The 13489-nt window shown below is 49.7% G+C and overlaps 7 non-coding genes and 1 pseudogene across 7 annotated transcripts; 5 read left to right on the top strand and 3 right to left on the bottom strand.

Annotated features, from left to right (window-relative positions):
* Positions 1–203: 203 nt before the first annotated feature.
* Positions 204–345, top strand: LOC148631878 (U4 spliceosomal RNA). The gene has a single exon (XR_015934566.1). It is a non-coding gene; the product is annotated as a U4 spliceosomal RNA (small nuclear RNA).
* Positions 346–1162: 817 nt separating this feature from the next.
* Positions 1163–1234, bottom strand: trnag-ucc (transfer RNA glycine (anticodon UCC)). Its single transcript has one exon. It is a non-coding gene; the product is annotated as a tRNA-Gly (tRNA).
* A 650-nt stretch (positions 1235–1884) lies between these two features.
* LOC148631876 (U4 spliceosomal RNA) lies at positions 1885–2026 on the top strand. Its single transcript, XR_015934564.1, has one exon. It is a non-coding gene; the product is annotated as a U4 spliceosomal RNA (small nuclear RNA).
* Positions 2027–2954: 928 nt separating this feature from the next.
* On the top strand, positions 2955–3096 carry LOC148631875 (U4 spliceosomal RNA). The gene has a single exon (XR_015934563.1). It is a non-coding gene; the product is annotated as a U4 spliceosomal RNA (small nuclear RNA).
* An 812-nt stretch (positions 3097–3908) lies between these two features.
* trnag-ucc (transfer RNA glycine (anticodon UCC)) lies at positions 3909–3980 on the bottom strand. The gene has a single exon. It is a non-coding gene; the product is annotated as a tRNA-Gly (tRNA).
* Positions 3981–4630: 650 nt separating this feature from the next.
* Positions 4631–4772, top strand: LOC148631873 (U4 spliceosomal RNA). Its single transcript, XR_015934562.1, has one exon. It is a non-coding gene; the product is annotated as a U4 spliceosomal RNA (small nuclear RNA).
* An 822-nt stretch (positions 4773–5594) lies between these two features.
* trnag-ucc (transfer RNA glycine (anticodon UCC)) lies at positions 5595–5666 on the bottom strand. The gene has a single exon. It is a non-coding gene; the product is annotated as a tRNA-Gly (tRNA).
* A 653-nt stretch (positions 5667–6319) lies between these two features.
* LOC148631871 (U4 spliceosomal RNA) lies at positions 6320–6468 on the top strand (annotated as a pseudogene).
* Positions 6469–13489: the final 7021 nt, after the last annotated feature.

Below are 13489 nucleotides of genomic sequence, written 5' to 3'. Positions count from 1 at the left end.
GCTTGTATTTCTGCTGCTGAAAATAAGCAACGGTTTTCTCACAACGCCCTTTGTTCCCAACGGAGCCCTTGTCTGTCATGAAATTCTTCAAAACCTCAAGCTAGAAGAAGAAGACGACAAATATGAAGCGTTACCGCAACGACATGCCATGAGACGATCGATAACGATTTCCATAGGATCCCCGCGGTTGCCTGGCAACCGTCAGCTTTGCGCAGTGGCAGTATCGTAGCCTGTGAGGTTTAGCCGAGGCGCGATTATTGCTAGTTGAAAACTTTTCCCAATACCCCGCTTCCGCCGGTTTGCAATACAATCGGCGAAAGCAATTTTTGACAGTCTCGTCAGAGACTGAGCAAGGTGTTTAAAGACAGATTTGGTCATGGTGACATCATGGTAGAAAGAAACGAGCTTGTTACGTCTCAACAGAAACGCTCTTTAGCTCTTTCAGCGTTATGCAGAGAACAGCGTCTGTCGAGATCACTTTTGAGTCAGCGCGAAACGCCGTGTGCTGTCAGTTTGATTTCATATTGTTCGTAGCGGCGCCCGGCTTTTGTCTGTCAAACGTTAGGTTGCGCTTCTTCATGCTGCATCGTCGGCATGAGTGGAGCTTTTTAAACGTCTGTACTTACTGCGCCCCATAAGAAATGGTTTGTCCCCGTTCAAAAGAGATTGTGCGATGTCCTGCAGCGTTCGCAAAGCAAACCTTTGACAGTTTGAAAAGAGGAATTTATTCTGCTTCCTGTGCGTGCAGTAGTTACAAAGTTGAACGTCTTTACACGATGTGCTGCAGTTTTCAGTGGGCGGGCTTTGTCAGATGGCTTGGAAAAACGCACTGAGACATCATGAGCAGTGTCCGGCATGTTTTCTGTGTATAGCTGTCTTTTAACGCATACAGAATTCATTCGAAATCATTGATTTCTCCTATTAACAAGGGTCCCTTTTTGAACCTGCCAGAAGCATTCTTTCAATGTAACAGATTTACTCCGGGGAAAGGCAGCATGACATTGAGAGTAGCTCAAGCTTTCAGCACCCGTATCGGACTGCGTGTATGCCAACACCGCTCAGAATCCCCTGTAAGATTCTCCTTCAATTCCGTTTTGCTCTTTCAAAAGGCTTCGCTTTGCTAGTCACAATCCTCATGACAGCATTTGGAACCAATCGCCACTGCGTTGGCCGGGAATCGAACCCGGGTCAACTGCTTGGAAGGCAGCTATGCTCACCACTATACCACCAACGCACGCCCACAGGCGCCCTGCAGGACACCACCAGAGAATGCTCACGATTTCGGAAGCTGTCTCCGGGACGTGCTGATTCCACACATCCTGAATAAATCATGATATTGTTAGTTGCTGTAGCTAGACGTTCAAATGAGTTTCATGGCCAGATGGACTGTTTCCTCCAGCGGTATAGTATTGCAGTGAGACAGCACGATGCCTGCAAGACTATGTCACGCTAAACGCCACAGATTGTGTTTGTCCGTTCGTGTCAGTCGTCCTGCAGCCACGGGAAGTGGGACACAAACATGCTGCAATGCTTTCAAGACGTTAGGATTTGTTTGTGTAACATCCGAGAAGAGTACTTGTGGCTTGAATGTGAACTGTACGTGCCCGCCCCCTTTCCTCTGTAGTGCATGAGTTCCTCCCGGCACGCCCTTCGTCATTGTTCTGTCATCTTGTATTTAAAGGCTTGTATTTCTGCTGCTGAAAATAAGCAACGGTTTTCTCACAACGCCCTTTGTTCCCAACGGAGCCCTTGTCTGTCATGAAATTCTTCAAAACCTCAAGCTAGAAGAAGAAGACGACAAATATGAAGCGTTACCGCAACGACATGCCATGAGACGATCGATAACGATTTCCATAGGATCCCCGCGGTTGCCTGGCAACCGTCAGCTTTGCGCAGTGGCAGTATCGTAGCCTGTGAGGTTTAGCCGAGGCGCGATTATTGCTAGTTGAAAACTTTTCCCAATACCCCGCTTCCGCCGGTTTGCAATACAATCGGCGAAAGCAATTTTTGACAGTCTCGTCAGAGACTGAGCAAGGTGTTTAAAGACAGATTTGGTCATGGTGACATCATGGTAGAAAGAAACGAGCTTGTTACGTCTCAACAGAAACGCTCTTTAGCTCTTTCAGCGTTATGCAGAGAACAGCGTCTGTCGAGATCACTTTTGAGTCAGCGCGAAACGCCGTGTGCTGTCAGTTTGATTTCATATTGTTCGTAGCGGCGCCCGGCTTTTGTCTGTCAAACGTTAGGTTGCGCTTCTTCATGCTGCATCGTCGGCATGAGTGGAGCTTTTTAAACGTCTGTACTTACTGCGCCCCATAAGAAATGGTTTGTCCCCGTTCAAAAGAGATTGTGCGATGTCCTGCAGCGTTCGCAAAGCAAACCTTTGACAGTTTGAAAAGAGGAATTTATTCTGCTTCCTGAAACAGATGGACTGTTTCCTGGAGGAAACAGATGGACTGTTTCCTCCAGCGGTATAGTATTACAGTGAGACAGCACGATGCCTGCAAGACTATGTCACGCTAAACGCCACAGATTGTGTTTGTCCGTTCGTGTCAGTCGTCCTGCAGCCACGGGAAGTGGGACACAAACATGCTGCAATGCTTTCAAGACGTTAGGATTTGTTTGTGTAACATCCGAGAAGAGTACTTGTGGCTTGAATGTGAACTGTACGTGCCCGCCCCCTTTCCTCTGTAGTGCATGAGTTCCTCCCGGCACGCCCTTCGTCATTGTTCTGTCATCTTGTATTTAAAGGCTTGTATTTCTGCTGCTGAAAATAAGCAACGGTTTTCTCACAACGCCCTTTGTTCCCAACGGAGCCCTTGTCTGTCATGAAATTCTTCAAAACCTCAAGCTAGAAGAAGAAGACGACAAATATGAAGCGTTACCGCAACGACATGCCATGAGACGATCGATAACGATTTCCATAGGATCCCCGCGGTTGCCTGGCAACCGTCAGCTTTGCGCAGTGGCAGTATCGTAGCCTGTGAGGTTTAGCCGAGGCGCGATTATTGCTAGTTGAAAACTTTTCCCAATACCCCGCTTCCGCCGGTTTGCAATACAATCGGCGAAAGCAATTTTTGACAGTCTCGTCAGAGACTGAGCAAGGTGTTTAAAGACAGATTTGGTCATGGTGACATCATGGTAGAAAGAAACGAGCTTGTTACGTCTCAACAGAAACGCTCTTTAGCTCTTTCAGCGTTATGCAGAGAACAGCGTCTGTCGAGATCACTTTTGAGTCAGCGCGAAACGCCGTGTGCTGTCAGTTTGATTTCATATTGTTCGTAGCGGCGCCCGGCTTTTGTCTGTCAAACGTTAGGTTGCGCTTCTTCATGCTGCATCGTCGGCATGAGTGGAGCTTTTTAAACGTCTGTACTTACTGCGCCCCATAAGAAATGGTTTGTCCCCGTTCAAAAGAGATTGTGCGATGTCCTGCAGCGTTCGCAAAGCAAACCTTTGACAGTTTGAAAAGAGGAATTTATTCTGCTTCCTGTGCGTGCAGTAGTTACAAAGTTGAACGTCTTTACACGATGTGCTGCAGTTTTCAGTGGGCGGGCTTTGTCAGATGGCTTGGAAAAACGCACTGAGGCATCATGAGCAGTGTCCGGCATGTTTTCTGTGTATAGCTGTCTTTTAACGCATACAGAATTCATTGATTTCTCCTATTAACAAGGGTCCCTTTTTGAACCTGCCAGAAGCATTCTTTCAATGTAACAGATTTACTCCGGGGAAAGGCAGCATGACATTGAGAGTAGCTCAAGCTTTCAGCACCCGTATCGGACTGCGTGTATGCAGACACCGCTCAGAATCCCCTGTAAGATTCTCCTTCAATTCCGTTTTGCTCTTTCAAAAGGCTTCGCTTTGCTAGTCACAATCCAAGGCTCATGACAGCATTTGGAACCAATCGCCACTGCGTTGGCCGGGAATCGAACCCGGGTCAACTGCTTGGAAGGCAGCTATGCTCACCACTATACCACCAACGCACGCCCACAGGCGCCCTGCAGGACACCACCAGAGAATGCTCACGATTTCGGAAGCTGTCTCCGGGACGTGCTGATTCCACACATCCTGAATAAATCATGATATTGTTAGTTGCTGTAGCTAGACGTTCAAATGAGTTTCATGGCCAGATGGACTGTTTCCTCCAGCGGTATAGTATTGCAGTGAGACAGCACGATGCCTGCAAGACTATGTCACGCTAAACGCCACAGATTGTGTTTGTCCGTTCGTGTCAGTCGTCCTGCAGCCACGGGAAGTGGGACACAAACATGCTGCAATGCTTTCAAGACGTTAGGATTTGTTTGTGTAACATCCGAGAAGAGTACTTGTGGCTTGAATGTGAACTGTACGTGCCCGCCCCCTTTCCTCTGTAGTGCATGAGTTCCTCCCGGCACGCCCTTCGTCATTGTTCTGTCATCTTGTATTTAAAGGCTTGTATTTCTGCTGCTGAAAATAAGCAACGGTTTTCTCACAACGCCCTTTGTTCCCAACGGAGCCCTTGTCTGTCATGAAATTCTTCAAAACCTCAAGCTAGAAGAAGAAGACGACAAATATGAAGCGTTACCGCAACGACATGCCATGAGACGATCGATAACGATTTCCATAGGATCCCCGCGGTTGCCTGGCAACCGTCAGCTTTGCGCAGTGGCAGTATCGTAGCCTGTGAGGTTTAGCCGAGGCGCGATTATTGCTAGTTGAAAACTTTTCCCAATACCCCGCTTCCGCCGGTTTGCAATACAATCGGCGAAAGCAATTTTTGACAGTCTCGTCAGAGACTGAGCAAGGTGTTTAAAGACAGATTTGGTCATGGTGACATCATGGTAGAAAGAAACGAGCTTGTTACGTCTCAACAGAAACGCTCTTTAGCTCTTTCAGCGTTATGCAGAGAACAGCGTCTGTCGAGATCACTTTTGAGTCAGCGCGAAACGCCGTGTGCTGTCAGTTTGATTTCATATTGTTCGTAGCGGCGCCCGGCTTTTGTCTGTCAAACGTTAGGTTGCGCTTCTTCATGCTGCATCGTCGGCATGAGTGGAGCTTTTTAAACGTCTGTACTTACTGCGCCCCATAAGAAATGGTTTGTCCCCGTTCAAAAGAGATTGTGCGATGTCCTGCAGCGTTCGCAAAGCAAACCTTTGACAGTTTGAAAAGAGGAATTTATTCTGCTTCCTGTGCGTGCAGTAGTTACAAAGTTGAACGTCTTTACACGATGTGCTGCAGTTTTCAGTGGGCGGGCTTTGTCAGATGGCTTGGAAAAACGCACTGAGGCATCATGAGCAGTGTCCGGCATGTTTTCTGTGTATAGCTGTCTTTTAACGCATACAGAATTCATTCGAAATCATTGATTTCTCCTATTAACAAGGGTCCCTTTTTGAACCTGCCAGAAGCATTCTTTCAATGTAACAGATTTACTCCGGGGAAAGGCAGCATGACATTGAGAGTAGCTCAAGCTTTCAGCACCCGTATCGGACTGCGTGTATGCAGACACCGCTCAGAATCCCCTGTAAGATTCTCCTTCAGTTCCGTTTTGCTCTTTCAAAAGGCTTCGCTTTGCTAGTCACAATCCAAGGCTCATGACAGCATTTGGAACCAATCGCCACTGCGTTGGCCGGGAATCGAACCCGGGTCAACTGCTTGGAAGGCAGCTATGCTCACCACTATACCACCAACGCACGCCCACAGGCGCCCTGCAGGACACCACCAGAGAATGCTCACGATTTCGGAAGCTGTCTCCGGGACGTGCTGATTCCACACATCCTGAATAAATCATGATATTGTTAGTTGCTGTAGCTAGACGTTCAAATGAGTTTCATGGCCAGATGGACTGTTTCCTCCAGCGGTATAGTATTGCAGTGAGACAGCACGATGCCTGCAAGACTATGTCACGCTAAACGCCACAGATTGTGTTTGTCCGTTCGTGTCAGTCGTCCTGCAGCCACGGGAAGTGGGACACAAACATGCTGCAATGCTTTCAAGACGTTAGGATTTGTTTGTGTAACATCCGAGAAGAGTACTTGTGGCTTGAATGTGAACTGTACGTGCCCGCCCCCTTTCCTCTGTAGTGCATGAGTTCCTCCCGGCACGCCCTTCGTCATTGTTCTGTCATCTTGTATTTAAAGGGTTGTATTTCTGCTGCTGAAAATAAGCAACGGTTTTCTCACAACGCCCTTTGTTCCCAACGGAGCCCTTGTCTGTCATGAAATTCTTCAAAACCTCAAGCTAGAAGAAGAAGAAGACGACAAATATGAAGCGTTACCGCAACGACATGCCATGAGACGATCGATAACGATTTCCATAGGATCCCCGCGGTTGCCTGGCAACCGTCAGCTTTGCGCAGTGGCAGTATCGTAGCCTGTGAGGTTTAGCCGAGGCGCGATTATTGCTAGTTGAAAACTTTTCCCAATACCCCGCTTCCGCCGGTTTGCAATACAATCGGCGAAAGCAATTTTTGACAGTCTCATAAGTCTTATGAGAGGAAAGGCAAAAACTACAGGGAAGTCCTGCCCAGGCCAGCACTCCCACGGTCTCCCAACTACAGGAGCAGTGCTCCAAGCAGCTGCTTGACCCGCCAGGTAAAGCACACCCCCTTTTCATCCCTGAAGAAGAGTGGATCTCCCTGTCCGGTAATGAATGGGAGTCCTTTCTGTGCACCCTGGTACCTCAGGGGGTCCAGGACTACCACCCCATGGTGGTGGGAGGGGGTCCAGGTGGCAGAAGTGCAGGTTGATGATGTAATTCTTAGCCTCAGCTCTGAGAAGTCCATAATCAGTGAAGGTCTGTTCGAGGACCTGTCGCGAAGCTGTCAGGTGACCCTGGTGACGCAGTCACAGGTTCTGTGGTGGGCACCCCCATCTCATAGGTCCATTTGGAGCAAAGGAAGCTGTGTAGCTTCCATCTCCATCGGAAAAAGGAAGTTTGCTCACTACTTCCTATTGGAAGTACCTATTGGTTCGACTGGGCGCCCAGCTGGACACAGTAAACAGTGTGCTGTGGACACGGGTGGACCCAGATGCCCACTCTCTAAGCGGTGACCCCGAGAACATTCGGTCAGGTCAGACGATTCCTCAGGCCTGCCAGGTAGTAAACGAATCGGACCTGATCGTTCCTGTGTCAACAGCAGGGTTTCCAGTACGCCTTGTCCTAAAGAAGGGACAGAGAATGGACGCTGAGATGGTTTTCTTCCAACCATCAGCTCAGTTTATCAGACTGAACCTAGCAGTCTGTTGTACCCCCAGACTGGAACGGAATGGCCGAGCCACCTGCCTGTTGGTGCAGAACATAGCAAAACAAGATGTCAAAATCCCTGCTCGCACTGACATGGGACTGGTAATTGACAATGGTTTCTATGATTTCGAACTAGCCATCCCAGTACTGGGGCAGCTCCCTGGTCCCTTGGCCAGGGAGGGGGGAACCGAGCAGGTGTACTACACCTACCCCCGGCGGATGATTGCAATTATGCCAATAGAGGGATTCTGCAACCAGGAGGTGTGCAGGGTGGACCTTAGCGATAAGGATGAGATGGTTGTGTACACAGTACACGCAGGTGTTCCGATGGACCACTCAGCCGAGAGTACGACCCGGGATACCGCCATGCCGTCAAAAGCGGGGTTCCTAGAGCAGGTACAGGAACAGGTTGGCAAGGCAGATGCCCTGGAAACGGAAAGCCAGCGTCAGCAGCTGCGTCAGAATTTCCAGGATTTCCGGGAAGTGTTTGCACGGGACGCCTATGACTGCGGGGTGACGGATTTGAACACAGTGCGCATTCCAACGGCCCCTGGCGCCCGCCCAACCTATGTCAGGCAGTATCGCATTCCCCTCACGGCATACGAGTCCATAAAGCAGACGTTGGATGCTCTACTAGAGCGTCAGATCATAAGGGAGTGTAACTCCACTTATAACTCCCCACTGTGGCCGGTGCTGAAACCCAATGGTAAATGGCGTCTGACCATTGACTACCGGCAGCTGAATAAACAGGTTCCTTTGTCACGATGGCCAATGATCTACCTAGATCAGGAGTTAGCCAAGGTGACAACAGCGAAATATTTCACCACAGTGGATGTGGCCAATGGGTTCTGGACCCTTAAGGTAGAACCAACAGACCAGTACAAACTGGCCTTTTCCTTTGGAAACAGGCAGTTCACCTGGAATCGATGCCCGTTTGGGTATTCCAACTCCCCAGCGGAGTTCAACATATTTCTGCACAAAGCCATGAGTGATGCAGCCGCCAGGGGCAACCTGGTCTATGTGGACGATATTCTGATGAGGAGTCAGACCTGGGAAGAACACATGGCCGAGATCAGGCATGTGTTGAACCAGCTCTCCTGTGCAGGGGCCAAACTGTCCCTGGCAAAGGGACAGTGGTGTAGGACCCAAGTGGAGTACGTGGGACTGTTGGTTGGAGCCCAAGGCATACAGCCACAGTCCAGCAGAGTCCAAGCTATCCAGAATATGAAGTCGCCCACTAACCTGTCTGAACTGCGCAGCTTTCTGGGAGTATGTAATTATTCCCAGCAGTTCATTGAGGATTACGCTGAAATAGCAAGGCCCCTCCACAAGCTGTTGCAGAAAGACGTGCCCTTTGAGTGGGGGCCTTCCCCAGAACAGGCTGTGATGGAGCTGAAGCGCAGACTCGGTAGTGCTTTACCTAGCTTGGCCTACCCTGACAAAAATAAGGTCTTCTACCTTGAAGCAGGGTTCTCAGAGCACTGCCTTGGGGCTGCTCTGAGTCAGGAATATAACCAAGAGCGAAGGGTGGTGGCATATGCCAGTCGAGCCCTGAGCCCAGTGGAGCAAAAGTTCTTGGACTGCGAGAAGGCCCTGTTGTCTACGGTCTGGTCGGTAGAACACTTCCGTAGTTATGTTGGGGGACAAAAGATCATCATCGAAACCTGCCACCAACCTGTGACATTCCTGCATAGCCAGAGACTGAAAGCGGGCAGGGTGTCAAATAGCAGGATTGTGGCATGAATGATGGCCCTACAAGGCTATGAGATAGAGGTACGTTATGCACAGAGCAAGAAAATGTACCTGGGACAGGGCCTGGCTTTGGGCCAAGTGTGTCACGGCTGTGACACTGACATGGAAGCTCCAGAAACAATTCCCGCTGCTGAGCTACCGAACAATCATCGGTACTACGATGAGAACGTGGGCCAGGGCTTACCCATGGCCTATGTTGACGGTTGCTCTTTTCGCCACGAACAGCAGGTGCTAGCAGGGGTAGGAGTAGTCTGGCAAGACAATACTCCCTGTGGGCCGACCCGCTATAAGCTAGGACCAAAGACTAGTCAGTATGCGGAAGTAGCTGGGGTGCTGATCACCCTCCAGCAGGCCCTGACACATGGCCTTAAACAGTTTGTCATCTGTAGTGACTCAAACTACGCCCGACATAGCTTCGTGTCTCACGTTCCGTATTGGAAGGGTAACGGCATGAAAAATGCCCGGGGCAAGGAAGTAAAGAACAAAGAGTTGTTCCTGGCCAGTGACAAGCTCACGACCGAGGCTGGAATGATGGTTTACTGGAGGAAGGTGAAGGGACACTCCCAGGTGAAGGGACCCGACAAAGACGGGAATGATGAGGCCGACCGGTTGGCCAAATCTGGCGCCTTAGAGGGTGAACCCTGGCAGTTCCAGCAGGAATGGCTACCCCCAGAATTCGTGGCTGAGGTCAAGGCGGTCACCCGAAGCAGGGCTAGACAGGATGTCGGAGCTGACCCTCAATCTGTAGTGCTTGGGTCACAGGGTTTTAACACCGATCTTGCGGAAATGCAGAAACAGGACCCAGCAATTGGGCAAATGTATCAGCATATCGCTGACCCAGTGCGTCAACCTCTTTCGGAGCAGGTGCTGAGCCAGTCTCTGGAGCTGAAGGAGCTGGCAGAGGTGAAAGACAACCTAAAAATTATAAAGGGGTTGTTGGTTTGTGTACCAGTTGCACAAGGTGTCCCAAAGTGGGTAGTTCCCCACTGTCATGGGGGGGTCATGATCCAACACGCTCATGACGAACCCTGTGGGGGTCACCGGGGAATCAAGGCTACATACGACACTATCCAGCAGGTGGCATTCTGGCCTCACATGGGCCAAGACATCGCCGCGTATGTAAAGGGGTGTCTGACGTGTAGCCAGTTCCAACCATCACGGCCCTTGCACCGTGCACCACTCCAGAAAAAGGGCATGACATTCACCTGGTCCAATCTTCAAATGGATTGGGTGGGGCCGCTGGTGAGGTCATCCAGAGGGAACAAATATTTCCTCACTGTTACGTGTGCATTCACAAAATGGATTGAGTGCCTCCCAGCACCCAACGACACGGCAGAGACAACTGCAGTGCTGTTGGTGAACCATGTGTTCAGTCGATGGGGATTCCCCCTGACCGTGGTCTCGGATCGGGGAACCCATTTCACAGCTACAGTAATGGCAACCCTGTGGAATATGCTTGGGGTCAAGACCCAGTTGCATATCTCCTACCACCCTCAATCCTCGGGCCAGGCAGAAAGGGCAAACCGAACGGTGGTTAGTATGCTCAAAAAGTTTGTCTCCAACAGCAGTAGGGACTGAGACATTAAGCTGCCCCTGGTTCTGATGGCCATCCGAGCTATGCCCCATTGCTCTACGGGGGTCCCACCTTTTGAGATGATGACAAGTCGGAAGATGACTCTTCCCCTACACTGTCTTTATGGGGTGGAGGACCTGAGCACGACGGGGGCTGCTACGGCCCATCAGTATGTGTCAGACCTGCGAGCACATCTGCAGGCAACCTTTGCTTTTGCCCAGAACAATCTGGGAAGGAGTGCAGAGGGTAGGAAAGCATACTATGACTGAAAGGCAGTTAACCAGGAACTCCAAGTAGGAGACAAGGTCCTGTACTTCCAATTTGCCAAACCCACAGGGGTGGCCCGGAAGTACTTACCCAGTTGGACAGGACCCCACGAGATTGTCGATAAGGTATCACCGGTAGCTTATCGAATTCAGATTGAGAAGGGAAGGCAATCTCTGGTCTACAAGTGGGTGCATCGCAACCACCTCCGGTTGTATCGCCCACCTCAAATGGCGCCGGAGAACACAGAATAGGGTTAAACGTCCAAACCCGATCAAAGAGGGGGGTGCCCCTTTGTAGCTGCAGGCAGTTAGGTACTGTACTGTAGGTCCTGCTAGGAAAATATATTCAAAATTATAGTGGAACTGTACCATGTGCCTCATCTATGTTCCAGAATGGGAATCCTAAAACTGCCACGGCTGGTCCTGACAGTACTGTGGATCGCCTCGACACAGCCCCTTGAAGTTGTGGAACCTGGTCCTCCTACCGGCATAGTCCTGCAGGAAACCATAGTCCTCTCCATGGAAATCTTTATGGTACAATCTTTTTTTTTTCTTATAAAATATACTTTATTCCGAAAAAAAACACATCTCAAAAGGAAACATCTCACACGATAACACTCCACAAAATTAAAACATCGGCGGAACAGCGGTGATTGTCCGTTATCAATCCTTGCAAGGGTGGGCGTATTTGCGCTATTATGAGAGTCCCTCCAAACCCTACCGCTTGCTGTAAACCATTAATCCCTGTACAGGGTCCATAGGCCTTTCCAGCGCTCCTTTGCCGTGGGGAAACCCCATTTAGCAACGTCGCGCTTCATCCTCCTCCTGAGGTCCGCCAGGATCCTCTCTTCCAGCTCCCTCGCTCCCCACTTGTTGTTGTGCCGGATGCGATTGTTCCTCGCGTCCCACAGGCCTTTCTTTGTGAGGGACAGCAGCAGCCACATCAGGAACTGCGTCCCCCTGTCCAGTCCGGTAGGTGCCAGCCCCAGCAGAATGTACTGGTAGCTGAGCACCGCATTCGTTTCCAGGAGTTGCATTATGTTGTCCATTCTGCCCCACGCCGCCTTGGCGAAGGGGCAGGTCCTTCACTTTATTAAGATACTGAAGAAAGATGTGGAGACGGGGGTTTGAATTTAATCCTTTCTGTAGGGGGTTTAGACTTTCAAGTCACAAGCTGGGGTTTATGGCAGGAAAGGGGGGTTAACTGATAAGGATTGCAGATGCAAGCTAGGAACCCCCCTGGGTGTAATGTTAAACTGACCATTTGTCCAGAACATCGTAAACTGGCCAAATACCATGAACCCCCCTCTTTACCATCAGACCGAGTGACGTCAGAAACGGAGAAGAAAACACTATATAACCCAAAAGTTTGTAACAGTACGGGGAACAATACTTCGGTTTTGTTGTTTCTTGCGGGAAACAAGACTTCGGCTTTATTGTTCCTTGCATGCAATAAACTCATCTGTTTTACTTCATCTCGGGATCAAGAACCTTATTTCTTCTGTTACAACAAATTTGGCGTAGTCGGCGGATGCTCCAGAAGGCGCAGAACTTCCCATCGGCAGGAGAGATGGTCAGCGCGCACATAACTAAGAGGTAAGGACTCCTCTTTTATTTAAAAGTCCTGACTCTCTCTGACCGATTGGGAAATCTCTGCTCCCTGCGAGAATCGCCCGAGATGACGGAGTAAACGTGAGTTTCTGAATTCCTCTGGCCCGGGGAAGACACCGGTGTATGTAATGGGTTGTTTGCTGTAAGCCCAGAATTTGGTCTGGCAGGGGTTCCGCGGTATTGTGTACAGGCGTTCGAAGCTGGTATATGCCTTAATTGCGCGTGGAGTTTTTGAACGGGTTTTGGACCCTTACCGTGAAGTTCAGGACTGGTGTGGGCCTTAATTGCGCCCGGAGTTCTGAAGGTCAGAACTGGTTTGGACCTTAATTGCGCCCGGAGTTCTGAGGCTCAGGATCGGTGTGGGCCTTAATTGCGCCCGGATTTCTGTGGCTCGGGATCGGTGTGGGCCTTAATTGCGCCCGGGGTTCTGGAGTGGTGCATTAAATGCACGTATAATCCAGGATTGGTGTGGGCCTTAATTGCGCCCGGGGTCCTGAGATTAGCTACGCCTTGATTGTGCACAGATTGGCGTGGCGTGGTTTTTTTGTTTTAAAGGAAACAGGAGTAGAAGAGATATATATATATGTATGTATGTTTTTGGTGTTTTCCTTGTTTGTGAAATACATATACACACGCACGACACTAACATAAACACACCTCATAATAAAAGAGCAAAGCATTAAGTAGCAGGATTTAAAGGACGTTGAGACCCGAGAATCGCCCTGATTGAGCTCAGTGCGTAAGTCCACCCCGGGGCAAAAGCAGCGATGCTGGCGTTCTGGGGATGGTGAATTACTGATCAAGAAAGGGGGTTTTCGAGGTCTCGTTTCTTACCTGTGAACAGTGCGGTGTAAGCCCTCTCTAAAGTCTCGGAGAGGCATTTAGATCTGGAGGTAACAGACGCCCTTAGCTGAATGAGTGCAGTAATGCACAGGTTTTTCCAAGTGAAAACATCCCCCTACTGAATGAGCTGTTACCTCACACACGACAAAAGTAAATCTTAAAGAAACCAAACATGTGTGCTAATTGGGTGTTTGAGAAAGTGGTGGAAGTATCTGATTACATATCG

This window comes from Lepisosteus platostomus, unplaced genomic scaffold, assembly GCF_059453375.1.
Source record: "Lepisosteus platostomus isolate fLepPlt1 unplaced genomic scaffold, fLepPlt1.hap1 Scaffold_73_H1, whole genome shotgun sequence".
Classification (NCBI taxonomy): domain Eukaryota; kingdom Metazoa; phylum Chordata; class Actinopteri; order Semionotiformes; family Lepisosteidae; genus Lepisosteus; species Lepisosteus platostomus.
Note: the sequence above shows the minus strand (reverse complement) of the source record. Positions and strands in the feature narration are given on the sequence as shown.